This window comes from Apodemus sylvaticus, chromosome 9 (assembly GCF_947179515.1).
Source record: "Apodemus sylvaticus chromosome 9, mApoSyl1.1, whole genome shotgun sequence".
NCBI classification, from domain to species: domain Eukaryota; kingdom Metazoa; phylum Chordata; class Mammalia; order Rodentia; family Muridae; genus Apodemus; species Apodemus sylvaticus.
The window spans coordinates 105,479,046-105,506,834 of record NC_067480.1 but is presented as its reverse complement, the minus strand read 5'-3'; the positions used below and the strand labels follow the sequence as shown (position 1 = coordinate 105,506,834).

Below are 27,789 nucleotides of genomic sequence, written 5' to 3'. Positions count from 1 at the left end.
ACCTGTCCTTCCTGTGAAATGAAAGCATCTGGAGTGTGCAAAGGAATTTTAATCACCACATGGCTGCTGTGGAAAGGGATCCTATCCAAAGACCTCCTAGGTCTGTGTGATCTGGCTGGACTACAGACACACCTTTAGTTTCAGGAGTCAGAAGCAAGGAGATCTCTGAGTTCTAGCCAGTCAGTTGAGTTCAGTGCAGAGGAGATGAGCTGAGTCGGTTGGGTTGAGTCAGTGAGTTGAGAGCCAGGAGTCGAGAGCACGGCAGTTCAGCTGGAGGAATTCAGAGCCAGTTTTTTACTGGGAAAGTTTTATAGCGAGGTTTCAGAGAGAACAAGCTAGACACAAGTGAAGATAGAATGAGCCAGAGAATGAGAAGGATCCAGAAAATCACAACAGATTGCCAATTAATTTGTAGCCAAGCAGAGCAATTAAGTCAGAAGCCAAGAGAAACCAGGTTGAGTCAGTCAGTTTGGAGAGGAGCTTGAGTGGGAACAGCAAGTTGAACCAGCCAGCCAGAGATCAGAAAGAGCCAGAAAGGGTGAGTTTGAGTTTATTAAGTGGCAAGCCCGCGAGATGACACAACAGGGGAATAAAAGTTCCTTTTACAGGAGTGACTTTTTATTCTTTTGCCACTCAGTGTGGACTGGGCCCATTCAAGAGCCTGCTGATGAATTTTAAGTTGCAGCCACAAAGTATTGAAGGATGGTGGCCTGGAATGGAGCCAAAACGAGGAGACCCAAACACTTCCTCTTCTAGCCTCTTTCTCTGAAGTGTGAGAGGGCAATGTGAGAGGTTTACACCAAGGCCTAGAGGAGCCACAGAGACATGGCAGGTGGCTGGCTGAAGTTCTGCTTTCCTTGCACAGTGAGATCATAGAGAGGGTCCCTTAGTGAGGTTTCTTAGCCGCTCCAGCTTCCTCTGCCCCTTCCAATGGAGTGCTGGTGGTTGGCGGTCTAACAGATTGCCAAGGTCTTTCCCTGAAACAGACAGGGAGCTGAACATCTAAGAAATACAGAAGACCAGAAGCTGTGGAGAAAGGCAACATATCTTCTCAGGGTGGGTAGGAGCCACATCTGAGAGTCTGCTAAATGGACTCTGGGTTGGATGTTTTGAAAGGGTCCTTGGGTCCTCTTTTCTCCTGTTATCCTATTTAGATACTGCCCCGCCCCTCCACATGCTGTTATAACATTTCTCTTTACAGAGTCTTTAATGAACAAGCAGCTGACATCTCTGCTGTCTTGGGGAGCTTGGTTTTAAGTTCGTATCTGCCTATGTCCCTCTATTTGTTCCTTAACCTGCCCTTTCTTGACCATCTCCCACTGGAACCACTCTCTACCTGGGCACAGTCTGCACATGCTCAGGCCTCTGTTCATCTCAGTCTTTGACCCCGCCCCTCTCTCATGTCCTCCTCACAGCAAGACAGTTGTCATCATCAGGAGCCTGAGCTGACATCTTTGCTTGCAGCTCATCCCCAGGAGCAGGACTGTAGACTGCTGACTTTCCCTCAGAGAAGAAGGGATGGGGAGGGTCAGACTAGAGGCTCCAGCCCTCCCTTCAAGACACTGCTATGCAATTTTGTACTAATTGCATGTGGCCTCAGGGGCTGTGGGGGAGAAACTAATTAAAGGGGTTGCAGTTTTAGGGAAACCATTATTCATGCCTGGTGAATTTTCCAGTATGGCTTCTTTAAGGTCATTAATGCTACCATACATAACCCTTCACTTAGCTCTGAATTAGGTATGCCGAATAAACTCACTGGTCCCAAACTGATCTTTGGTGGAATCGGCCTTATTATTGAGACCTTAACAGGAGGGTAGACATTGTTTACATCTCTGCAGAGACAGAAGGTTCCTGTCATGATCTCTATTCTAGGATGCCACAGGGACAAAGGCCAGAGGGGCACAGAGATGCTGCGGACACAGCATGCTTCACTCCTCCTGTTCCAGACAGCAAGCCAATATCTCACCTGTAACGTGATATTAGGAAGGCTCCTGTCACCACTGTGGGACCAAAGTGCACACGTGATCTTCTTGGACTGCTCTCTGATCACCCAAGCTCTCTGGACATTTCACTGCTTTCTCTTTCCTCTGGCATGTCCTCTCCTGTTGCTCACCTGACAAACTCTGTATGGGCTCAGGCTAGGCAGAACCATCCTTGCGCCTGAGGTGCAAAGATTTCCCAGACTTTGAGGGATGCTTCCACCCGCACAGAGACATGCAGACTACAAGTTAGTACTGCATGCCCAGCAGACCTCTGAAAGGCAGTGCAGCTTTCCCTGGGATGCTGGGAGGAAGGGGTTGCTCTTCCCTTTTCCCTAGTTTCTCTCTCTCTCTGGCTTCTGTGATGTCTTTCCGGTTTGCTTAGAACAACGTATCTTATGAGAAATGAATTGTCATCTCAGCTTGGTCTAGATGCTCATTGCTGTTTTATGGGTGGAGTTTGTTAAGACACCCAGGTTGACAGAATACAAATCAACTCTTACAAGTTGTGCTGATTGTCTAAGCCTGTGTCTCATACATGGTAAGTAAAATGGAAAACAACCTTCTCTTTAGCACGGCTGGTGGAAATACGGTCTTGGGTCCCAGGGATTTGTAATGTAAGTCAAATACTAAAGGCATGATGCTGACTGGGAAGGTGCTCATAGAGGTGGGAAACCTTAGCTAGCCTGGTAAGAGATAACTAGAAACCCCATAGCCTCCTGGCCTCATGCCTTGTGGGTTTCCTCATTCATTCATTCATTCATTCATTCATTCATTCATTCATAATTCATTCATCCTTTCATTCTTTGCTTGAAGTCTGTGGTATGCACAGGCCTGTGCCAGTAGCTAGGATGGGGTCTGAAGTTTTGGAACAGAAGGAATCCACAGCACACCTGGTTCCTATTCACCAGGGAGTTTGTAGGAGGCTGAGATCTCAGGGATGGGACCAGAAGTGCTGTTTACCGTAATATGAGGATGTGACACTGCATGGGGGAGTATGTGATGACCAAAAATGTTTCTGATTTGTTTGGATCAAAGCTATACTTAGAAAAGATAGGGGCTGAGAAGTGGAGGAAAGACGAGGATTCTTTCCCTGGGACTCCATCTCTCCAGGTTTCTATCCAGCAAACCCTTTAAGTTTCCTTGCTTGCTCCTCGTTTCCAGCTGGAGACAAAGCGTGGTACCTGGCTACATGTGCTTTTTACCGCAGTACATATTAAACATTTCCTGTGCGATGACTCATTCGTCAGCTGTGACCTGCACGCGCTTAGTGCGGAGTCTTGCACACAACTCGTGCTTCCTGAGTCGTCGTGGTGGAGAATGAAGGTTCTGACTGTGTGAGCAGGAGCCGTGTGCAGGGCAGGAGTCTCCAGTTCCATTCCCAAGTGTGGCACTAAGATGTCCAGTGAGCGGTGAGGTCATTTCCTGTCTGTGCTGAGAAGCAGAAAAAAAATTGTGGTCTTTCTTTCCGAGCTTCTTCCTAGCTCAAAACCTGTGTGTGTCGCAGTGGAGGGCAGTTTGCAGAGTCTGAAGGGCCCACAGGGCAGTGGCTGTATTTCCTGTCCTTCGCTCTCTCCTTTCTCTGTTTCCTTTACCTCCATTACTACAAGACCCTCAGACCCCTCTGGATGGCCCTCCCCTGTAGATATGGGATTTCCTGCCTGTACTGGTTTCTGAAGATCTGACTTCAGGCTCACAGGTAACTTCCCGAGGCACAGCAGTCTCCGGCTTTAGCACCTCATTCTGCCCGAGGCTGATCTGTGGGGTCATCCGAAGACCAGCGCTCCTATATCACGTGACCCACTTCCTGCAGATAGGGCTCAAGGGTCTGCAGCTGTTCCAGGAGATTAATTATGTGGTGCTAGAGGGCTGAAGGCGATGTCTTTTTTGATCACGCATTGTGCCCATGACAAATGACTGGGTTTCCTGAAAACAGAACTGTGTTTTCCACTGACTGTTGTGCTAGAGGAAGCCCAAGCCTAGATTCTGCAGGTCGTTCATGATCCGTGCGGTAGGCTCTGCCTCCTAGCTGATGGCAGATTAGCCTTCCTCTCCTCCTCTCTTGTCAAAAAGCCAAACCAAAGAGCTAGCCAAAGAGGTGTGGGAGTGTTCCTCACTGCTGTGGTTTTAATGTGACATGTTCCCTGTGGGCTTGCATGTCTGAACACTTGGTCACTCGCCAGTGGAGCTGTTTGAGAAGGACGTGGAACCTCTAGGGGGTGGAGCCTTGATAATTGAAATAGATCATTGTCTGTGAGTCTTCAGGTTTTATAATCCAGCCTCTATTCCTGTTCACATTCTCCTTCCTAAGTGTGGCTGCAGAGTGACCAGTAGCCCTCGGCTCCAGTGGCCATGCCTTCTCGACAGTATGAAATATATGTCCTTGAACGTGATCCAAAACATCCCCTTTCTTCCTTAAGTTGTCTTGATTAGATGTTTGTTACAGTAGCAGATACACCTACTTACCATTGTCTTGGCCATGCTCAGTCAGGGGTACAGGAACACATGGACTGCATGCAGGCTCACAGAGTCCAGCCAGTGATCCCACTATCTACATGGCCCTGACATTGCCTGAAGAATGTTAGTTTGGTGTTTATACAAAGAGAAGGCCAGCATGGATACATTATATGCCTGGTACTGGTTAGGGTGCAGAATGCACCCTGGATGGATCTTTCTATTGCCTGGACATCTTCAGGGACGGGCCACCGTGACATATTACAGGCAGGCCTCACCTGCTGGAGGACCATCACTAAAGGGCTGGGTCTTACACACATTATACACTTGGTTGGTCCTGGCCAAGTTCGGTTCTTCACCAGGGTCTACCACACACTCCCTGCTCTGCATTAAGTCCTTTCCCCTGAGAGCCTGAGTTCAGCTGAGCTCCAAGTGACATTATCCAGCACATGCTTGTCACCAAGGCCTTCCTATGTCATGAAGAAGAATCAGGCATTTGCTTTGCCCTGGGCAGAACTCATACGCCTGCCATTGCATTGCGCTGGCTTTCTTAGTTGAAGTGAGTTGGGGTGCTGTATTAATTCATCAATGCAATGAGAGGCCTAATGAAAGCCATTGAAGTGGGGAAGGGCTTATTTGGGCCCACAGTTTGAGGGTGCGGTCTATCATGACTACAAAGGTACCAAGGCATAACTGTACGGCAGCGGGTCACGTTGCATCTGCACCCCGGAAGCAGAGAGATGAGTGAAGTGGAAACTTAAGGGTTCTTAGGAAAGCCAGTTGGATGCTGTTTGGCTGGGGCAAACCTGTGAAGGAGTGTTTACCTGAGGTGGACACAGGTGAAAGGCTAAGGCAGACTCCTGAAGGAATGTTTAGCTGAAGCAGACACAGGAGAAAGGATGTTCTGCTAAAGCAAGCATGTGAGAGGACATGTGATGAAGGATTCTTCACTAATTAGACGTGCATGTACTGGTTCCCCCTTACATTGTGTAGTTGAGTTGCATTTGTTGGGTACCATAGAGAGAAACACACCAAAAAACTTCTGGCGGGGTGCTGCTGCTCTTTTGCCACTTCCACAGACTCGGGGTGATTGGCAGAGTGATGACAGTGGAGACAGACACACGTGCTGAGACAAGACCTGCGGAGGATATGGGATGTTTGGAGGGTATAGATAGGACTCGATGGACAGTGGTGGAGACGGGGCTTGGCTTGCTGGACAATGGTTGTGGGTCTCACAGTTTCGCTGATCTTCACTTCCCCGAGAGAGGCACATCTGGGAACTTTTCGTGGTGTCCCTCTGGGTCATTCCTGCTGACTTGTGCCAAGGCTGAGGCCTTCCTGTCTCTGCTAGGTAGTTTTGAAAAAACTAAAGTTACAGCTGAATGCTGGTCTTCAGATCACATTTTTTTTCAGTCAGGATCCTATTGTATACAACTAGGTGGATTTCCCCTCCTGTCTCAGTCAGGGGTTCTATTCCTGCACAAACATCGTGACCAAGAAGCAAGTTGGGGAGGAAAGGGTTTATCCAGCTTACACTTCCACACTGCTGTTCATCACCAAAGGAAGTCAGGACTGGAACTCAAGCAGGTCAGGAAGCAGGAGCTGATGCAGAGGCCATGGAGGGATGTTCCTTACTGGCTTGCTTCCCCTGGCTTGCTCAGCCTGCTCTCTTATAGAACCCAAGACTACCAGCCCAAGTATGGCATCACCCACAAGGGGGCCTCCCCACTTGATCACTAATTGAGAAAATGCCCCACAGCTGAATCTTGTGGTGGCATTTCCCTAACTGAAGCTCCTTTCTCTGTGATAACTCCAGCCTGTGTCAAGTTGACACACAAAACCGGCCAGTACACCACCCCAGTTAAACCAACTACAAACTCTCACATAGACATGCTCAGAAGTTTGTCTCCTACCTGTTTCTAGATCCTGTCAGGCTGACAATATTAGCTGTCACAGGCGGGATCAGCAGCGGGTTTGCTGCCTGGTGAAGGCTTTATTCTGAGTCTAGGGAGTGCCTTTGAGCTTGGGACCTCGACAGAGACCTTTCCAGATGACCCCACCTGTGGTTCTCCGCCAGGGTTCTAGACTTGCTCCGTATGCGATGAGTCCTCTACCCTCACTGTGGAGGAGTCCTGTCCAGACCGTCCTTAGGCTCAGCACCCTGGGGCCCTGTCAGGCCAGAGCTTGCAAAGAGTCCTCACAAACAAGCTGGGGGAACTGCAGGAGAGGGAATCTGCAGTGCTTCCTGTAAGTACTGATTCCAGGCTTTTCCCCCAGGTGCCTCTGCCCTCTGGGGTCCTGATGGACTTAGGCACTCTGTCTGCCCCGGTGCCTAACATTGGCAGTGCTGCCTCGCCAACGTCCACTCAACTTCTAGCACCTGATGGGTAGCGGCTACCGCTACACAGCTTATGACACTTTCTCTGGTCCCTCCACAGCATCCCACAGAGATGCTATGGGGCATCCAGACGAAGGAGGAGGGTGGAGGCCAAAGGGTAACCTCAGGTGTTGTTCCTCAGCCGCCATCTACCTTTTCTTTCCTCTTCTTGCCTTTTGTCCTTCCTTCCTTCCTTCCTTCCTTCCTACCTTCCCTCCCTCCCTCTCCCTCCCTTCCTCGTTCTTTCCTTCCTCATTTTCTTTTTATAGACAGGTCCCTTGCTGGCCTGCCTCTCTGGAACCACAAGCCAAACACACCTCTTCTGCATAAGTTGCTTTTGGTCAGGATATTTTTTCCCAGTGCAAACGTGAAACTAGGACACATGGTAAAACAATAACTGCCTTTGGTTTGATGTGATTTGTGCAAATGTAATGTAATTTTTACTGTGGCCAAACTGAACATCTAATTCATATGCTCCTGGAAATTTAACAGTTATACATCTTTATCTGAAGGCTGCTAGTGGAAGACATACTTCCAAGCAGCTAGGTTCTCAAAGACCACACCCACAGTGACGCACCTACTCCAATAAGACCATACTTACTACTCTGACAGGGCCAAACCTTATAATAGTGCCATTCCCTGGGCCTAGCATATACAAACCATCACACTATCTGTCTATCTATCTCTTCTCTCTCTCTCTCTCTCTCTCTCTCTCTCTCTTATCTATTTATCTATTATTTATCTATATCTATTATCTATATCTATTATCTATTTATCTACTTATCATCTATTTATTATCTATCTATCTATTTATTTACTATCTATCTATATCTATTATCTATCTATCATCTATCTATCTATTATCTATTTATCTATTATCTATTTATCTATTTCTATTACCTATCCTTCTATCTATCAACCTACTATCTATCTATTATCTACTATCTATCTTATCTATCTCTTATTTATTTATCTATTATCTATCTATATCTATTATCTATTATCTATTTATTTATCATCTCTTTATCTATTATCCACCTATTATCTATCTATCTACTATCTATCTATATCTATTATCTATCATCCACCTATCTATTATCTATTTATCTATCATCTATTTATCTATTATCTATCTATTATCTATCTATCTATCTATCACCTATCTATTATCTATTACCTATCATCTATCTATCTATCTATCTATCTATCTATCTATCTATCTATGCTTGCCATTAATCTTTGGGAAGTTCTAGGTCATCACATGTCTTCCCTAATGTCTTAAAGCCCTTGGCACTATGGGAAGCAGAGCCTGAGATTTAGCTACAGAACAGCCCAGAAGATGGCTTCTTAGATAGCTGTTCTCTCTTTCCCTATCAGTTCTCTCGGGGGGCATTCACCTAAAACACGAGTCAGTTGCTTACACTGAGCCTCTGTCTGTGGCCTGAGAAATGTGGGCTTCTAGGAACCACCTCCCAGGGAATGTCAGGTGGAACTACTCAGATCTGGCATGAGGCCAAGTCTTGCAGAAGCAATATGGGAAGTTCACTGATGACCTCTGACCTTGTGACCTTTACAAATAAGGGAGCAGAGGGTCACATGCTAAGTCAAGAACTTAACAAAAGTGGGACCTTTAAACATGACAGAGTATTCTCTGTTGTATGAATGGTTTCCCTGGGAAGACACAAGGAAATGTCTACTCCCTTCTTTTAAGAGCTCAACAACAAAACTAAATATGACTTTACCAAAAGCCAACTTGATGAACCAATGAGCTCAGTGAGTTTTCTTACAGACCATGGTGTGAACTTACTTAGAGGAGTAAGCAGTACTGGAAAATCTCACCCAGCGCGGATGATGGCTTCTCCATAGCCACGGAGGTGGAGACACCCCTTCAGCTAGCCTTTCCTAGATTTGATACTCCAGTACTTCCTGACACACACAAAAAATGATGGCAGAATTATGTACAAATGACTGTGAGATGCAGGAGGAGGCAACTAATGACCTTCTGGGGGGGGGGACACCAGCAAACAAGAAGCCAGACCTTAGGGCGTTTCTAGTAAGTAATCTGATTTGCTAGAAGGACCTGCAAGAACTGAAGCTAACCTGTAAGCCCCACTTACCCAAGGGCAGATAACTCCTGAAATGCCGGGGCCTGTGGTCCTTGTGAGACAATAAGCCACAAACTCTCATTTCTCTAAACAAGTTTGTTTGACCCAACAGCACCAGGCGTGCTTGATCACATGTAGGCAGGAGGTGCACAGGTAGAAATCACATCAGGATATATGCTTACTCCTGGTAGGACTGGGTAGGAAGTATGTATCCTTGTAGGTTTGCCTATTTATTTATTTATTTGGTATATATACAGTATTATGTATACATATATGCCTACAGGCTAGAAGAGGACACCAGATTTCATTATAAATGGCTATGAGCCACCATGTGGTTGCTGGGAATTGAACTCAGGACCTCTGGAAGAGCCTTAACTTCTGAGCCATTTCTCTAGCCCCCGGATTTGCCTTTTAAAGCCTCTGCAAAAGGTGACTCATGTCCATGTCTCTGGGAATTCCAGAGTGGACCTAGTCAGTGTCTGTTTTCCTGGCCAGCACGAGCTAAAGCTTGTTAACTGGATAATTGTTAAACTGATTTTTCTCAAGACTCTCAGGTTTAATACACTCCTGATGTCCTCAATGTTCCCTCCCATCTCTTTCCCTCAGTCAGTGCTGAATGATACCTGCTCTGCCCAGTCCTGGTTCTGTGTAATTCTTCTCCCTACATCTCATTTTGTAACACCAAGCTTTAGTTCTTACTTAGGTCTGCCAGTCCCCCGAGAGACATGAACTTCGTTTCTCTGTGAAAGGTGCAGGTACCCTAAAGCGATAACAGTGAAAAGGGCCTGAGGGGGGGGCGTATTACACATTACAGACTTGTTTCTCACAAGCTGTGGGACTTTGGGTCAGTTATATAACTTCTGTGTGACTTAGTTTCCCCATTTGCAACTGTGTCTCAGTTTGTTGAGATGAGATGGGGAGTCTGGGAAATGGCTCAGAGGGTAAAGGGCTAACTGCAAGAGTCTAATGACTCGAGTTAATCCCTCAGCCACATGCTGTGGTGGACATTCTCAGTCCCAGCACTCCTGTGGTGAGATTGGAAGCAGAGACAGGAGAATCGATCGGAAGCTTATAGGTCAGCTGGTCTGGGACATGTGGAGCACTGGGAACAAGAGTAACCCTGCCTCAACATTTGATAGACAGACAGACAGATAGATAGATAGATAGATAGATAGATAGATAGATAGGCAGGCAGACAGATGAAAGATAGATAAGTTAGGTAAATAGATGATAGGCAGGCAGATAGACAGATAGAGAGGCAGGCAGGCAGACAGATACAGATAGATTAGATAGATTATATAGATAGATAAATAGACAGACAGACAGACAGACAGATAGATAGAAAGATATAGATAGATTAGATAGATGCTAGATGCTAGATAGATAGATAGATAGACAGATTTCTCATATACTCACCCACACAAACACATACACATACATCAAGAAAAGGAAGAGGAAGTCACTACATTTAGAAGAGGAAGTCACTAATCATAGACGGTGTCACTTGCGTGGGCTCACCAAGAACAAGATCTTGCACGGGCAGCTCCCTCCATTCCCCTCCTCCCAATCCTTCTTGTGTTCCTCCCTTCCCCTGCTTTAGAGGTTGCATGTGTGCAGGAACACATATGCCACAGCACACGTGTGTGGCAATGGCGGTCAGACAATAGTCTCTGGTGTTGCCCCCAGTCTCTGTCTTGAGTCATGGTATCTTTGATGTTCGCTGCTGCTCACACCAGGATGGTTGTCTCAAAATCTACCAGGGATTCTCCTACACCCGCCTCTCACCTTGCTGTGGAAACACTGGGCTTACAGACTGTTCCTGCATCCGTCTACCTCAGTTCTGCAGGATAGAAACCCAGGTCCCCATGCTTGGGTGGCAAATTCAGCCATCGTCCCAGCCTCTTTCCCTCCCATCTGTTCCCTCCCCACACCCCTTTCTGTTTGTCCTGGGAACTGATGTAGAGCCTTAGGGGATGCTGCACAAGCCCTCTCTGAACTCACTCAGCCTTGTCTCAGACATGCCAGGGGTGAACTGAGAGCCATGCTCCAGCTACACCTTCATGGACTGTCTTAACTCTGTCATGCTAGGCATATGCTGCGTTTCCAGGAAGCTCCCATGCGCGCATTTAGCAGGCAAGGCATCCCAGACCTGTGACAAAGATTCTGCTCCATAACAAGGGTCACAGCCACCATTGTGAGTTCAGAGAGGCCAGCAACGGCGCCACCTGTTCCACATGTCACTCATGTCACCATCAGGGTCCCATCCTGGACCCCGTAAAGCCTACCCAACTCAGGCTTTTCATCAGCTGCTTCCAACTCGACTCCAGAGATGGTTTTGGGGATTCAAGGGGAAGGCTCTACAAAGCCCTGTCCCAGGGGCTTCTCAGGCAGTGGGCAGTATGTCTTCCTCCTTGGTCTGGTCCACAGGTTCCCTGAGCCTCCATTAAGGTGTGGGGAGAAGCCAGTCGCCAGTCTCTGGTGCAGCTCTGCGTTCTCTGTGAGGAAGGCAGCCTGAGAAGGGCTATTTTGTCCCCTCGGGATTGTAGCCCCAGCCTCACCTGTCAGCTTTTCTCTGCAGTTTGTGGTCTGAGGTCTCCATGGAGCCTTCCCACACATGATCTTGTCCTTGGTAGACCATGCCAAGTGGTGTCGTTTGGTAGCCCTCTCCTGGCCTGCCCATCTGAAAACTTCCTCTTCTTAATACTTTAGTTGGCTTGTAAACGTATTGTGTGTGTGTGTGTTTTATATATGTGTGTGTTGTGTTTGTGTGTGTGTGTGTGTATGTGTGTTGTGTGTTTATTATATATGTATATTATGTATGTATGTTGTGGGTGTATGTGTTGTGTGTATATGTGTTGTATATGTATGTATATATTGTGTGTGTTATATATATGGTGTGTGCGAATTGTGTATATGTATGTATGTGTTGTATGAGTGTTGTGTATGTGTTGTTTGTATATTGTGTGTGTTATATCTGTGTGTTTTGTGTGTGTGTTGTGTATCTGTATATGTATGTATTATTGTGTATGTGTGTATGCATGTGTTTTATATATGTGTTCTGTGTGTGTTGTGCGTATTGTGTATTGTGTGTGTGTTGTGTGTTGCATATATGAGTTGTGCATGTGTTGTATATGTGTGGTGTGTGCATTGTGTATGTGTATATGTATGTGTTGTGCATGTGTTGTGCGTGCATGTGTGTATAGGTAGGATCACTTATGTGTTTGAGTTGTCTTTATCCTTCTCAGCTATCACTCTTTATCCCTCTCTGACTTGTGTATTTGGTTTTTGACTGTTTTACCCGATCATTCATTTGTGGGAGACTTGTGTGTTCCTATTATAGAGTCACGTGAAACCAGAGAATAGCTTGAAGGATTTGGTTCTTTCTTCCACCAGGTGGGTCCCAGGGATGGAACTCAGGCTTGGTGGCAAGCATGGGCTTGGTGGCAAGCATCTTTACCCTCTGAGTCAATCATTCTGCTGGTCCGCAACTTTATTCAATTTTTTTTTTTTTTTGATTTTTAAGACAGGGTTTCTCTGTGTAGCCCTGGCTGTCCTGGATCTCACTCTGTAGACCAGGCTGGCCTTGAACTCAGAAATCCACCTGCCTCTGCCTCCCAAGTGCTGGGATTAAAGGCATGCGCCACCACTGCCCAGCTCTCAACTTCATTCTTAAAGGGTCTCTTTATTCTTTGAGGATCTCTCATTAAACTCAGAGCTCACTGATTTGGCTAGGTGCTTAGTGAGCCCAGGGTTCCTTCTGTCTCAGTCTCCTCAGTGAGAGAACCAGAAGCAGGCACTACCATGCCTGGCCTTTCTGTGTGGGTTCTGAGGTTCAGCTCAGGTCCTCTTAGAACATACTTTCTCAACCAAGCCTTCTCCCCAGTGCCCTGATGCTTTTCTTCTGGATCATTTCCTTACCACAGGCCTATGTTTTCCTAACATAGCAAAGCTGACAGGTGACTGGGCTAGACTGGGAGTGGGGGGGGCTTGGTGGCCTGAGATATATTGCTGTATCAGGTAAACCTCTGTTACTTTGGGTAGTAGCCGGCAGGGCACTCTCCTTTGAAGAGTTGTCCAATACCTCTGCATGCAGTGTAGAAGTCAACTCCTGTTCATCCTTCAGTGATGTTAGAAAAAATACTCTCTTTGATCCTATCTCCTAATTTGTTTTTGAACTGCCATGGGTAATTCCCTAATCTAATGGTGATTACCTTCAGTCTGGTTCTAGAGAATCTTTTAAACTTCTCTCTTCCTTGCTATATCTCCTTCTTGTTAGCTAGATCCCCTCCTCCCTGGTGCTATGGCTTTCAAAGGCAGTGGACCATTCAAACAATGTAGAATTAACCCACACAGAAGAACTGTGAATTATTTTCAGGCTAAAATGAGCACAGGTTTTGTCTGGGGGTTTGGGAGTGTTAGTTGCTTTAATAAGTGAAGGCTAACCCCATGCTAAACCCATGTCAAGGCAGAAAGCACAGCGTCTCTTTCTTCCCCTGGGAACAGTCTTCTTCGAGGTCTTGAGCTGCTGGAATTGGAAGGGGCCTGATGCCTCCTCTGCAGACGGCTGGGGGCTTCTCCACCAGGGTGACCCTCTTCACTCTCTGTCATGCTATGTGACCTGGTGGGGACCCAGCATGATGGGTCCTCAGAAAATGAGTGCTTCTGTGTATAGGAAGACAAACGTCAAAGCAGGTCCCTGAAGCCATGATGCTCATATGTGCAGTCAAGGAATGCTGACCTCTGTCTGGGGAGATGGCTTGTTGCACAAGACTAGAGTATTTTTTCTCAGAATCCATATTTAAAAAAGCCAATCCTTGGGAGCACAGACTGACACTAGCTAGGCTAAGTGTTTCAAGAAGGACTGAGTCTAGATATCCAGAGAATGAGGTAAAGGTGCAAGGGATGTGTCATGGTTTGAATATGCTTGGTCCAGGGAGTGGCACTATTTTGAGGTGTGGCCTTGTTGGAGTAGGTGTGTTACTGAGGGCGTGGGCTTTAAGACCCTCATCCTAGCATTAGAAGTTACTATTCTGCTAGCAGTCTTCAGATGAAAATGTAGAATTCTCGGCTCCTCCTGCACCATGCCTGCCTAGACGCTACCTTGCTTGATGATGATGGACTGAACCTCTGAAACTGTAAGCCAGCCCCAAGTAGATGCTTTCCTTAGTAAGAGTTGCCATGATCATGGTGTCTCGTCACAGCAACAGAACATGGACTAAGACAGGGTGGCTAGACTCAAAAGCTGTCACGGATCCCTGGTGAAATGGAAAGGCTCCTCCCAGCCATGTTTTCCCCACTTACAGAATGGAGTTGCAGGCCACAGGGCTGATAGTGGAGGTCACCATCAATGGTCACCGGCATCGATCTGTAGTGGGTGGACTTTTCCGCAGCAGCAGCTGCTGTCTGAGGTTGGCTTCCCTGTCTGTAAAATGCTCGCACAGACCTAGCAGGCTGGGAGTGGGCTGACTCCCAGCTAAAGTGGAGCCTATGATCTCAGCCTCAGATGTCAACATTGGCAAGCTTCTCTGTACTCATGGAGGGAATATGTGGAAGCTCCTGCCAAGAGGGGAAAAAAAAAAACTGGATTTGCCCACATGCACCCGGCCCACTGATCTGTCTTCAGAGACGGAATGAGGAAGCTACGGCTTTGATCCAACGCTATTTTTATCTGCCTCTGAACAGTGCTAACGCTGCAGTCAGTGTGCTGTGGGGAGAGGATCATTGTCCCAGTCCTGTAAATGGCATATTTTGTCTTTGTGGATGGTACTGGGGGGTCCAGATTTGGGCCACCTGCTGATGGATCTAAGCAACGGCATCTCTGCTCATGAGACATGGGCACTGTCCAGTTGGAGAAAGGGGCTCTGATGGTTTGTGCTGGCTGTCAGCCCGACACAGTCTAGAATCACCGGGGAGATGGGCCTCTGAGAACAACTGTGAAGGACTGACTGTCTTACATTCATTGATGGGTGAAGACCCCTTCACTGAGAACAACTAGGAAGGAGTGTCTTACATTCATTGATGAGAGAAGACCACTCACTGTGAATGGCACCATCTCTCTGGGTTGGGTATAAAGAACTATATAAAAATGAAGATTATGGGGCTAGAGAGATGGCTCAGTGGTTAAGAGCACTGACTGTTCTTCTGGAGATCCTGAGTTCAAATCTCAGCAACCATGTGGTGGCTCACAACTATCTGAAATGAAATCTGATGCCCTCTTCTGGTGTGTCTGAAGACAGCTACAGTGTACTTGCATATAATAAATAATAAATCTTTTTTTAAAAAGTGAAGATTATGAGCTGAGCTGTAGTATTCATTCATTCATTCATTCACTCGTTGCTTTCAGTTCTAGACTGTGGGTGTGACTTGACCAGTAGCTTCCAGCTCCTCCAACCTTGAATTCTCAACTGTGGTGGACTTGACTATAACCGGGAATGGGGTATTTTTTACTCTTTGAATCTAAGACAGAGGTAGGGATGTCTGTGGAGCAGGAAGGCCTAGTGGGTGTCTGAGCTATCAAAGGTCTCTGCTTGCTCTCCTGTCCCTAGCTTGGTGGCGGGCTTTTCATGCATGCTTGTCACGCCATTAAATCTTTTGCCATTGGGATCTGTTTGGGTAAAGGCTGCTGGGCCCCTGATTATCCAGAGACTTGTGTATCTGTGGGCCACCTGTTCTGGAAAGGGAACCGAGGGTGGTTGTGTCCTGGGCCTTGTGATCCAGGATAAATACAAGGAGAATGGTGGTCTACGTGGCTGTCACCCAGGCTGTGTGCCCTCTGCCAACTGTGGCAGCTCTCCAGACACAGTTGACTTCAGATCCAGTGTGATGAGATTGATTGGGTCACAGAATGCCTGCACATGTTACATGTTACATACACAGTTCATGTGTGTCTGTGAGGGTGACCTGCCTTTGAACCAGGGAGTTGGAGAGAGCAGCTGAGATCTTAGTGTGTGTGGGCCTCATCCACTCAGCTGAAGGTTTGAATAGAATGGAGGCTGAACAAGAGGGACATGGCCTGACTGCCTTGGCCCAGCACTGGTCTTCCTGACTGGACTCAGAGGTTAGCTTCTCCTGGGTCTTGAGCCTGCTGCCTTTGTGCTATTAGCTGGACAGATGTCTGTTTGATGTCTTAGCTGGTGACAATGCAGTGGGTTGTGGTGTGTGTGTGTGTGTGTGTGTTTGGAAAGAGGCAAGCAAACATGCCTCACCATTTTTGAGGTGAGGGCAGACTGAATACTGAGTGGAATAATTTTTACTCAGTTGCAGGTGTTTATATTCTACAGTTTTTCTTCTCTAAGGTTAAGGCAGTTCATCTTGTCAAGTTCTTATATGAAAACCAAAAGAGGGGCTAGGGATACAGCTCAGTTACCAGAGTGTTTATCTAATGTGCATGAAGCCAAGGGTTAGAGTCCCAACTCACCAAAAACATGTACACAATTTTCTTCCTCTAACCACTATGCTCTGTGCCAAGTTATGTCAGTGGGGTTGTACCACAGAGTGACCTGGCACCTTTGACACACACATGCACAAGCGTATGCACTGTGAAAATAACATGAAAAAATTATCAGTGTACCTAGGCATGTTGGTACACCTGTGCAATCCCAGACCTCAAGAGACTGGAACAAGAGAATAGCAAGTTCTAGCTAGACCAGGCTACCCTACTAGAGATCTTCCTATATCAAAACAAACAAAATAACAAACAAACAAATCCCCAAACAAAATAAAACAAAACACTGGGGTACAGTGTGTAGATCAGTAACAGATTACTTTCCCATTATGTTCAAGGCCCAGGTCCAATCCCCAGAATAGAAAATGTATGTACGTACGTATGTATGTATGTATGTATGTATGTATGTATATATGTATGTATCTGTCTGTCTATCTTTCCATCTATTTATTTATCTATCTATCTACCTACGTACCTACTATCTATCTACCTACTATCTATCTATCTTTCTATCTATCTATCTATCTATCTATCTACCCAGCTACCTAATGTATCAGTGCTTTTCATCATAAGTAACAAGAAAAACAGAGCTGTGGTGCGCATTTGCAATCCCAGTGCAGGAGACACGAAGACAGGCAGATCCCTGGGGCTCGGTGGCTAGTCAGTCTCCTCCACTTAGTGAGAGGTAGGGCAGTGGGAGAGCCTGTATTGGGAACAGAGAGAGAGCTGTATGGGCCAGTTTGTGGATAACCAGAATGGACCAAGATGGCTAACACCAGATACCCAGGGGGCTATCACACACACACACACACACACACACACACACACACACACACACACACACAGGCTCTTACCATATTCTGGGGAACCCAAAAGGAAATAGTTCTGTAAGGTATAAACAACTTTGATAGATGTCACATTTGTATGAGTTTTGTATGTACATGGCCTTGAAGGTTGGAGGCCTTCCTTGTACTTGTGCCTTTGCCAGTCTGTCTATGTCTGTCTGTCACCCTATAGACATCTATGCGGCTGTGTGCTGATCTCCCCCCTGCTGTGTGTGTGTGTGTGTGTGTGTGTGTGTATGTGTGTCTGCCTGTGTGTAGCACGAGTGTGCTGGTGTGTACCTTCGTACCAGATGATGTCTGCCTGCCTAGGGCCTTTGTCTAGAGAGAACAAGGTTTGTTCATCTGCCTGCATTTCCTCACAAACACTTCAATCTCTTGGCCTACAGTTCCCCCCTTTCCTTTCCAGCATCAAACCCTGGACCTTACATCTGGCAGAGTCAGCATGATCCTGAAGAAACGAACTGGAGCCTCGAATCGCTGGGAACAGGGCAAAAGGAATGTTTTTACTGTGCTAAAAGCTGGCCTCGAAGATACTTTGTAGGGGGAAGCCAAAGAATGAGAGAGCTGGGAGCCAAGATAAAACCTCAGGATGTGATTTAGAGCATTAAGTCCCTTTTGCCAAATGGACGGGAATGTAGACAGAGCCCCGGGGAGCCAGTCCCTGCCAGGTTGCTGGACCTCTGGGATGAGGGGGAAGAATGTCTCATTAACTGTGGAACAGATGGAGAAATTGACCTCTCTCACCACCCAGCTCTCTTTAAGGAAGTGCCTACAGGTCCCAAGGCCACAAAACTGGGGAGAAGAGTTGCTAACGAGCTGGCCATTAGCCAGAGCATGTCTGGTATGGACCGAGGCTGGTGAATTGCCGGAGACTATGAGTAAATAAACCACCTACTTGTACTTAATACTGATAGTCTGACAGAAAGAAAGGAAAAAAATGTCAGGCTCACCAAATGAAGCAGTGCTTGGAGGAGGTGCTCTTGAGACGGAAAGGCTGCCCGCGACAGAAGCAACGGGACCGAGTGGGCGGAGCTGGGACCGAGTGGGCGGAGCTCCTGACCAGCCTCTATCCACCATGCTAAGGCTGAATGAATTGCTAGTGTATTTTTACTAAAATCTCTCTAAATATAAACAAGCACATTAGGTCTCCACATGGTGCTCCTTCCATGGCTGAGAATATCCTAGAGGTGAGCCCAAGGGCTCGGTTAGGGAGGACTCCAGATGGCTGGAGTCTACATTTATTTCGCTCATTACTGATCCTCCACTAATGTACAAAGGGCATTAACTCCTGTTGACATCGGAGTGACCGCAGGGTCTTTGGGACCCTGTACTGGAGATGTGCATGGAAGGCTATGGTGGCCACATGATCAAGGCCAAACTAGTGACTGTGACTGTTTGGGACCACTAGCCACATCCATCAAAGGACAAGGTGGTTGATGTTTGAGGAATGATTTCAAGACTGACCTCTGGCCTCCAAATTCACACTATGAACGTGCATTTCATACCTGATCACACAGGTATATGTACCCACACAAACACAAACACAACCTCCCATGTGGGGGGAGGGAGGGAAAGAGAGAGACAGAGAGAGAGAGACAGACAGAGACAGAGAGAGAGAGAGACAGAGAGAAGGGACAGCTTACTTACTTCCATGCCCAGAACAGTGTGATCTCAAGCCATTACAATTTCCTTGAGGTTTTAGAGACATTCTTACTAATTACAACATAAAACACTTGATAACTATCCTTGTTAAAAATTTAAAAGATCAAATTAAGCAATTACTGCCCAATTGGTTCAGCAGAAAATAGAACAGAGGGACAGAGTGGATTAGTTAATTCTAATATATATATATATATATATATTATATGTATAATATATATATAATTCTAATATATATAATATATATCTCATATACACATACACATACATGTACATATACATGCATGACAAAAAGTCAACCTGATCTTCTTTCACTGTGAGGACAGCATAGTGCTAACGTGAAGGCATGACATCACCAGACATGGACATTCAGGTTGTAAAGACCGGGGATTACCAATAGAGGCAGGCCTCTTCCTAAACATGTTCAACTGGTGACTACATTGTTTTATACACTGTGTTCACAGATGGTGTGTGAAAGAATTTAATGTTATAGTGGACAAGTTTACTTTAGGGCACCCAGGCGAATGATTCTATGATTTGGACTTCTTTAAATGTCTCCTGTGGTTTTCTGTGGAAGATATCTCTGAAACCAGGAACCAAGTTGAAGGGACACTAGGAGTCTCTTTAAGGGGCTTCTTCCTCAGAAAGCCCAGGAGTTGGCTTCTGAGTTCCTACCTACAAGTTACCAGGTGCAAGACATGTCACCTCAGTGGCACCCCAGTGCTGGCTGCAGAATTGGGCTCATGAGTATGTGTCAGGTGCCAGGTGATCACAGGATGACAGGGCAGACATGTCCCATAAGATGCCAGGGAAGAGAGAAGGCCGCTACCAGCACTGCCTGAGCCAGACATACTTAGCAAAAATGGGCCCCTTTAGTTCTTCATTCAAAGTCTGCCTCAGTTTCCCAGAGCCTTGGCTTCCCAGAGCAGGAAGTATGCTGGGGGAGGGACTGGACATAGTGGGAAAGCACTCAGGGTGGGGCTTGTGAATGATTGGAGTTCAGATTTCAGAGGGCTGAGGGCAAGCAAGCCCAGGAACCATGTGCTCCCCGAGGGACATTCTGATAAAGTAATGGGTTCAGATACAACGGCCCAAGAATCGACTGGTGGAAGGTCCTTGTAACTCCAAAGGCTGGAAGGGAGCAGCAATATCTTAAAACTCCGAAGGGAAATCATATTGATTTGGGCCACACTGCACTCTGGGTTCCCTCAGCTGCCAGAGCCACAGCCAGAGCCCGAGAGCTTCAAGCAAACAACACATCTCCTCACGTCTGTGGGCGATGAGGGCCTGAGACTGCAGTGGCAGCAAGTTTAGCTTCTTCCTGGGCCTTTCTCCTCCTCAGAGGCCATCACTCACTCCCAGGCCCACATGTACATGTCCATTCTTTACAAGGTCACCTTGCATTGCCAGTATCCTAATTCTTCCTTCTAATGTTTCTTTTTGTTCGTATGTGTGTGCATTCATATATCGTATATGCTTATGTGCACGCATGTGCATATGTGTGTGTGTGTGTATGTGTGTCAGAGTGCCTGTGTGTCAGAGAAGCACATTGGATATCTTCCTATTGCTCTCTGCTTTATTCCCTTTGAGGCAAGGTCTTTAACTAACCTGGCATTTACTATTTTAAAATGTATAATAATAATAATAATAATAATAATAATAATCACTATTTTAAAATAAATAATAATAGTGATGATAATGGCCTTCACTATTTAAAAATGTATAATAATAAAATAGTGAATGCCAGGTTAGTTAAAATTATTATTATTATCATTATCATCATCATCATCATCATTATTATTTTTGGCTAGGCTAGTTGACCAGCAAGCCCTGTAAATCTTCCTATTTTCCCTACCCCTCACCTCAAGTGCCAGGCATGTAGAGCCACTTCTGGCCTTTGCACGGGTGCTGGGTATCTACCCCTGGGTGTTTTTGTGTGCAAGGAAAGCCCTTTTACCTACAACTCCCAGCTCCTACTCTTTTAATAAGGTCTCAAGCCATGCTGTATTAAAACTCCCAGTAACAGCATCATCTTACCTTAATTGCTTCTTGTAAGGCTATGTCTCCAAATACAGTCAGACGATGAGATAGTGGAGTTAGGACTTCAACATACGAATTCGCTGTAGACGTAACTGAGCCTATAACTTGGGCTAGCAATCAAGGGTGTGAAAGTAAGACATTTCCAGATGTGCACACTGCCCAGGCTGCAGGAAACAGGAGTACAATGGGACAGAGAGCTAAAGAGACATCCCAGGAGAACAGTGTGGGGAGCCCTCCCCTGGCTGAGCAGCTGGAATCATCAGGGGCATCCCGGGAGAGTCTGTAGAAAATGCAACTAATGGATTAGGCTTCATTCCATTTTACTGGAATGAAGTGAAAGAAATTCGATACCCACAGGGAAAGGGGTCCTGGGGTGGATTGGAGTTTGGGGATAATTTTGGAACAAATACAAAGAGTGTCAGGTCCAAAGGAAACCACTGGCAACTTCCCCCAAATTCTGGCAGTTAGATAAAAGCCAGCCTTCCTCAGGAACTACCAAAGGAGCCAGTTCCCTTATAGATGACTATAAATGCCTATCTGTGGTGCCTGCTAACACACCCAAACTCATGCTGGCCCCCAGGGTTCCAAGTGCCTGTCACACAGTTCAGAGTGACATCACAGCTGGCATCCTGGCTTTCGCACTGCCCCTTACCCTAATGCTCATGGGCTTCCCCTAGGCTAAGCATTTCTCCACACAGCCTTGCTTTTCCTGCCTTGTCTCCCGCCCTTGGTCCTCTCCCTTTCTTCCTTCCCACTCTTCCCCCATCTCTCTCTCTCTCCTTTCATACCATACTGTTAGGTGGCTGTGTTCAGTCTACTTCGTTCCCGTTCCCTTTCTGCTCTGGACTCTTCCAGATGCCTCTGGCTGCCCTCTGCCTCATACCTTCAATAAAACCCATCTGCCTCCTTCACCATACCTTGGAGTGATTGTGCCCTCAGTCTACATGAAAATAAGCACAGGTAATGCAGAATAATTAGGCAGTTTGGGTAAAATGAACCACAGCCAAAGACAGAAAATTAAGTAGATGAAAGTCACAAAGCAAGCAGTAACTACGGGAAATAGAAAAAAGTTATGAAGGATAGGGCTTGGGTGTGAAAGTCTTAATTAGCATAGCCACAATGTATACATTGAACGATGGCTTTATCAAGCACAAGGAGACCATCTCTCAACTCAGAAATCAAAAGCAAAACTGGACTCACTGCTCACTCAAGCAAGCAGGACACTGGGGTTCAGGCTGTCTCCAGGAGGGAGCCACACAGCGGGAATTCTGACCCACCAACCACTGAGGCAGGGGACTGACGGAGCCTGTTCCTCCATTGGCTGAATTTCACACAAGGATGACACTGATTGGTTGTCTGAAGAAAAAAAAAAGTCTTCCCGGAGGCCTTTGAAAGGCTTTAGCCCTGGTTCTGCTGCTGTGTTACCATGGCTACAACACAATTGGGCTTTTCCCCAGGAGTGTGGGAACTTCTTCGTTCTCAGTCCATACAGAATTAGGATGTAACTGTGCTGTTGACAATGAGTGTTGGAAATTGCGTACCTTGTGTGTGGTCCTGCTGGCTGCTGGGGAGCAGAAGCTTCCAGAGGAGAGAAAACCCTCCTTCCAGTGTGAGGAGAAGGATCACACCCAGGAAAGCAAAGTTAACCCCATATGTAGTTCCTTAGACTGATAACTATAAATTCAAACAAACTGTTTCCTCCGAGGAGTCACGTGTTCTGGGCTAAAGCGAGGGCATAGCTGTTTATCCAACCTTGTAGAGTTATCTAATGCTTTAAACCACACAGACGCATGATTAGATAAGTGTGTGCACACATGTGCGCACATGTGCTTGTGTGTGTGTACACACATTATATGTGCTTGTGTGTGTGCATGGGGGTATGTATAAATATATATATATATATATATATATATATATATATATATATGAATATATATATGTATGAATATATATGTATATATTCATACACGGTGGCAGTGGATATCCTCTTCAGTTACTCTTTGTCTTAATTTTTGAGACGTGATCTCTTATTCATCCTGGAGCTCACAATTTGGTTAAACTATCTGGACAACAAATCCAACGGGCTGTCCTGTCTCTGCCTGCAGGTAGGTGGCTGACGGGATTCCACCATTTGGTGCACAGGTTTTATGTGGTGCTGGGGATTTGAACTCAAAGCCCTCAAAGTCCACTCAGCCAGTTACCCGGACCCCCTTGAAAATTTTTTTTAAATAAAAAATTCAACTAACTTTTAGAAATTTTCGCCTTTTGAAAATACACATTGAAACGTTTTGTGATAAAGGGCAGGAGTTTGGTTTCACAGACAGCAACAGGTGGTTGGACTTCTGGAGTTCTCCTGTGAATCTAAGGGAGAAGTCTCCACTCCCACCCCATCCCCAGACATAGAAAGCCTTTCTCTACCTCCCTGTGCTGCTGGGACAGCTGAGAAGGTGGAGCAGGTAGACAGATCCGTCTGGAGTCACAGTGCCCGCCCTGTGCGGTTCACACAGGCGCCTTGCGTGGCCCTTCCATCCAGAAGAAGGGGCGTGGCCTTCCACAGTCGAACCGGAAGCTTGTTCCAAAAGCAAGCTGAATTCACGGAAGAAACTGGAAGAGCAGAGAAGGCAGTTGATGAGGCCTTCAGCAACAAACTACAAATCCCAGTGTTTCAGAAAAAAGAAAAAATGAACATGAGAGAAAAGCGGGTAGAATACACAAACGCTTCACAGAAGCGCAAGAAGGACGCCATTTCTCATTAGTGAGGAAATAACTGTAAACTGAGGACTCTGGAAAATTCCATTCCACACAAAATAATCCAACAATGTCGTATTAGGGCCAGAGGTATGTTCTGCTAGACTACAGGGTTTGGGACAAATACCGAACTCAGCATATGGACATGGAATGGTCGTGAGATGTTTGAAGGGGTGTATGGAATCATCCTGACTTCAAAGGCAGGCTCGATCGGCCTGCTCCCAAGAATCTCCAAGAGATTCCCTTGCAAATGATTGTCCTCTGCAAATGGCTCAGAGCCGAGTCCCTGGCGGCCATAAACTGCCTTCTGGTCCATTACATGACAATCAGTCCTGGGATGTCTCCCTTCCCTAACCTCCAGTGCCACAGAGCACTAATGGCCTGCCCATGGGCCCAGTGACGCTGTCTCTGGGGCTTTCCTTCTGAGGACTGTCAAAGTGCAGGCGGCAAGGAGGGAGAAGCCTGTGGGAGTCTGCTTTTTATTAGTGAAACAAACGCCTGAGAGAAATAGCTTATGAAGAGAAAAGACTTATTTGAGCTTATAATTTTGAAATTGTGTGTGTGTGTGTATGTGTGTGTGTGTGTGTGTAGGTCAGAGGTCAACCTCAGGCACTGTCCACCTTGTTTTCTTGAGACAAGGCCTCTCACTGGCCTGAAACTCACTGAGCAGACTGAACTGGACCAGGAAGGAGTTGACGGAGGATCCTGGAGGCAGGAAGTGAAGTGGAAGCCAGAGGAACACCCCCTGCTGACTTGTTCCCCATGGCTTGCTCAGCCCCTTCTCACAGCTCACCAAAACGTACCCGTCCCCGAGTGGCCTGGGCCCTCCCACATCAAGGAAATGACCCACAGACTCATCTACAGGCAGTTTTGATGGAGCCATTTCCCAATTGAGGTTCCTCTCCCCTAATAACGCTAACTTGTGTCAGGGTGACAAAACCCAACCAGAATACTGTGTTAATCGTTTTCCTCACCACTATGACAAACTACTTAATACAGCCAGTCTAATGGAAGAGAGCTTCATTTTGGTTCACAGTCACAGAGGGAGCGTGGGGTGGGGTCTGTGTGGGCTGACACGCTCAGTCGATGACAGTGGGAACAGGTTTAGCCGGTTCCCCTCTTAGGTCAGGAAGCAGAATGCTCTGGCTGGAACCAGGAACTGACATCACCTTCCAAGACTATCTAGGCACGGGGAGCCTAGGGACACGTGGTGGAGGTGTGACCTGGGCATGGGTGTTCTCTTGGTAGGCTTGTGCTGTCAGCCTGTGCCAGAACTCAGGATGCAGGGGGGCAGTGGGGGACAGTGGGCCCAGGACAGGAGCCTCACTCTGATCCGTTCTGCTCATGCTCTGAGCTGTAGCCCACTGTCAGGCCTTGGCGCCCCCTGCCAGCTGGCCACACTGTACCTATAGTCAGGCAGGATGAACGCCTGTGTCCTTGTCTTCTTCTTTTGTGTGACCCATTTTTCAGGTTAGGCCTTTCCATTTCAATCAAGCCTCAATCAAGAAAATCCCCCACAGGCATTCCAAGAAGCGAAATAATGCCAGGCAGGTGTACCCAGAGGCTTGTCAAGTGGCAGTGAACACTGGGGATCACAACAGGGACGTCACGGTCCCTTACTGGAACTCACCTGCATGCCGTGGGCATCCAGACAAGGCATAGGGTGCCATGCATGGCCTGAAGCTCCGTGGGGAGGCAGAGCTGGCAGGATTTGCTAGTGGGTGAGAATAGTGGAGAGAGTAAGAAAGAGGGAGGAAGAGGCAGGCACGAACAGCTGGGTGGAGCCACCACTGAAGAACTGAGAGAAGGGGCTGGAGAGATGGCTCAGCGGTTAAGAGCACTAACTGCTCTTCCGAAGGTCCTGAGTTCAAGTCCCAGCAACCACATGGTGGCTCACAACCATCGGTAAAGAGATCTGATGCCCTCCTCTAATGTGTCTGAAGACAGCTACAGTGTACTCACATATAATAAATAAATAAATCTTAAATAAATAAATAAATAAAAGAACTGAGAGAGGAAAAGCCGACAAAAGAAAAGAATTAAGGAATTAAGGTATAGCAGCTCTGCTCCACAGCACAGACGAGAAACCTCAGCAGGACCTGGGGATGTGGTGTCATGGGTGGGAAATTCCTGGCACATCTCAGGTGTTATGATTGATAGCATCTAGACAGTATCTAGAATGGCGAGTTTTCCAACATCTGATGGTTGTAATCCCTTTGGGGGGATCAAAATGACCGTTTCACAGGGATCACATATTAGATATTCTGAATATCAGATATTTACTTTACAATTCATAACAGCGGCAAGACTACAGTTATAAAGTAGCAACAAAAATTTTATGCTGGGAGGGAGAATGCCACCACAGCATGAGGAACCGTGGTAGAGGGTCACAGAGTTAGGAAGGCTGAGAACCGCTGCTCTAGCATGACCAAGAAGGCAAACCTCTGAGTGTGTTTATAATGGACTTTCCAGGCTGGGTTTATTAAGGTGGGAAGACCCACAATCCACATGGGCATCATCATCACACGGGCTGAGGCCCCTGAGAAAGGGAACTCAATACCAGCACTCGGTTCCAGAAGGGCGAATCTATTACTAAGGAAAGGCACGGCAGCTGGAGCAGGAAGCAGAGAGCTGACATCCCCAGCTGCAAGCACAAGGCAGCAAGATGGAGGGAGGGAGGAAGAGAGGGAGGGAGGTCTCAAACTGAAGTAGGTAAAGCCAGTCCCTTGGCGATGGACATACTCCCTCAGCAAGGCTGTACCATCTAAACCCTCCCCAAACAGCAGCACTAATTGGGTACCAATAAGTGTTCAAATGTCCAAGCCTATGGCGACATTACTCAAGCCACCCCAAGGAGCAGCACTGTTCATCCGTTCAGACAATCACTGGACTGAGCCATTGCCTGCACTGAGGCTATGACCAGAACCAGATGCAGACTACAGGAGATCAAGAGGACCAGGCTTGATGAGAAACAGGGGGCTCTCGACGGCAGGAGACAGAGGATGGCAAATAGAAATCGCTCATGCAGAATTTACAGATCCAGGAACTGGAGCATGGCTGGTTACATTTAAAGTCGGTTAAGTTCAAGTGTTAAAAATTTATGTGTAAAAACAGCTTCACAAGGTTTCTGTGGGGACCTGGGAGAGGGCTGACTCAGCAGAATGCTTGTCTTGCCAGTGTGAGGCTCAGAGTTCATGCGCTAGACCTCCTGGGATAAAACCAGAAGTGGTTTGTTATGCCAGCACTGAGGAGTTGGAGACAGGTGGATGCCTGGGGCCTCTAACTGTCCAGCCTAGTGCACTTGGCAAGTCCCAGACCAGTGAGAGACTTTGTCTCAAAAATGGTGGAATCAGGAATATCACTCAAGGTTGACCTCTGGCCTCGCTATACACACATATACACGTATACATAAACCCACAGTAACACACACACACACACACACACACACACACACAGGCACACGTACATATACACGCACTCATGCATGCAGCAGTATATGTAGCTATAGATGGATAAAATGTGTAATTTTCAATGAACAAAAGCACGAACAAGAAAAGTCAGCCAGGACAGCAAAATGCAAGAGAAAAATAAATCAGAAGCCGAAGCAAACAGAAAACATAAAATACTGTGCTAAAAGGGGTTAAAGAAAAACCCAAACAGATCAGTACTCACCATAGCCACAGCAGCCAAGCACCCCTGCTTAGACAGGAAAATAGCTACTACCAGGTGGACCTTCTAAAGAATGAGCTTTCAGAGGTAGATTATTTATAGAATCACACCCAAAACACAAGTAACCAAACAAACCCTTGACAATTCATAGGAAAACATCCCCTAGGGAAACAACAACAACAACAACAACAGCAACAAAACCATTATAAAGGAATTGTGAGGAAAATTTCTAATTGAAAACACAAGAAGCAAAAAGAACTCACCAGAACACCTTAAATTATACATAACAAAAATTATACACGGCTTCATGTTTACAAAGCCAAAGGTGAGTAGAAAAAGCAATTCATAATGACCCAGCGAGAGCTCGTCATCTCCATCGAAACCCTATAAGGACACACAGACAATTTGGACTTGACGATTAAGCAGAATTGATTGAAGAGCTATGCAGCTCAGAAATCAAAAGACAGAA

General features: G+C 46.6%; 1 long non-coding RNA gene across 1 annotated transcript; it reads right to left on the bottom strand.

Annotated features, from left to right (window-relative positions):
• Positions 1 to 13,191: 13,191 nt before the first annotated feature.
• Positions 13,192 to 27,377, bottom strand: LOC127692920 (uncharacterized). The gene is made up of 6 exons (XR_007979538.1): positions 27,324 to 27,377; positions 25,282 to 25,365; positions 23,322 to 23,507; positions 20,901 to 22,259; positions 14,217 to 14,471; positions 13,192 to 13,577 (listed from the first exon to the last, which is right to left on the bottom strand). It is a non-coding gene; the product is annotated as an uncharacterized LOC127692920 (long non-coding RNA).
• Between the last annotated feature and the right edge of the window lie 412 nt (positions 27,378 to 27,789).